Here is a 1816-nt window from a genome sequence, read left to right as displayed (position 1 = left end):
CAGCTGTGTGATTCTGAGCATGCTACTTAGCCTCTCTGTTCTCCAGCTTCCAAATCGGTAAATTGGAAATAACAAAATTATCAACTTCAGAAGATTTCATTAATAATTAAATGGGTTAGTACACATGAACTACTTAGAACAGTGCCTGGCATATGCTAAGAACTCACTAAATGGTTAGTTGTTTTTGTTTTCTGAAAGAATGAGAATTAGATGGGTTAAAACCAAGGAACTGATATACTTTCACTAAGTTCACAAACCACTCAGACCAAATCTCCAAGATTTCCTGTTAGGAAATCAAGTGACTCAAAGGCAGGTGGATGGATGAGTTACCTACTGCAGCCTGCCAGACTCACTGATTTATCTATAAAGGTGATGGTGCCTTACCCCTCTGAAATTAAGGGCCAGGCCAAATGACCCCTCAAAGTTTCTCCAGTTCTATAGTTAAGGATTTGATTTAATACATCCCATAGTGCCCAGCACAATGAAAAGCATGCATTTAAAGCTTAGAAAAGTCATTAATTTACAATGAATACTATTTAAAGCTAAAAAAAACGGTGCACATTCTAAAGTATATACAGCTTGTCATCCAATATAAGCACTAACCCCAGGAAGAATAAAATGCAGTCGTGAAGAGGAGCTGCTTAATGAAATTTAAATGAATTGTACAAAATTATCTCTGAGATCTTTAAACATCAAGTGAACAATGGAAAAGTGGGTGCAGAATTCTCCTGATAATGAATCAGATGATAAACATGTTTCCACAGAGGCCGGGGGGCAGGCTGATCTGCTGAAATAGCCAGATAGTGGGACACCATCACCATCTATGTAAAAGGTGGTCTGGGAATCTGTGCATTATTTGACAACTAAATCAGTACAAATAACAGTCTTGTCAACGATGTCACAGAACAGCCTTCAATGGGTTAACAAGAGCCTATTGACAAAAGACAAGAAGGCTACCTCGAGAAGCTCAAAATCCTTAGCTGCTAACAGTGCAAAACCTTGGCCAAATTGACAAGCCCAAGACCATCAATAAAAAAATCTCTTCATCCTCAGTACATTTTTAAAGAAAAATTTTATTTGGTATTTGTTAGTTCCTTCTATAAAATTAAACTTTATGGATGTATTATTTATATACAGTAAAATGCACACATTTTGAGTCAACAGTGGGCTGCTTTTGACAAATGTATACACCCCAGTAACCACTACTCCAATCAAGATACAGAAACTCCAACAATGCTGGAAAGTTCCTCACACTCCTTCCCGGTGAGGCCTCGCTCTCACCTCCCTTTCCCCAGCCCAGGGCAACCACTGTTTTCATTTCCCCCTCATAGATTAGTTTTGCCTATTCTAGGATTTCATATGAATAGAATTACTCAATATATACTCCTTTATATCTGGCTTCTTTCTGAATAACACTTCGAAAATCCACGCATGTTATTGCACGTGTCGGCAGTTTGTTCCTTTTTGGTACTGAGTAGCATTATCTAGGTGCACTGCAAGTTGCTCATCTATTTCCCAGCTGATGGGCATTTGGGTTGCTTCTGGTTTAGGATTATTATGAATAAAGCTGTTATGAACGTCCATGAACAAGCCTTTTGTCAACATACATGTTCATTTCTCTTAGGTAAATATCTAGCAGTGAAATTGCTGGGTCACATGTTGTGTATGTTTAACTTTTAAGAAAATGCCAGGTTTATCCTGGGTAACAGAAATCATTAATTGATTCACTCTTATCGGACTTGGGGGAGAGGGAGGGTAAGGGCATCATACATAACCTAATCATCTGTACCCCCATAACACGCTGAAATAAAAAATA

Source organism: Propithecus coquereli, unplaced genomic scaffold (assembly GCF_000956105.1).
Source record: "Propithecus coquereli isolate 6110/MARCELLA unplaced genomic scaffold, Pcoq_1.0 Scaffold249, whole genome shotgun sequence".
Classification (NCBI taxonomy): Eukaryota; Metazoa; Chordata; class Mammalia; order Primates; family Indriidae; genus Propithecus; species Propithecus coquereli.
This window is presented reverse-complemented; position numbering follows the sequence as displayed.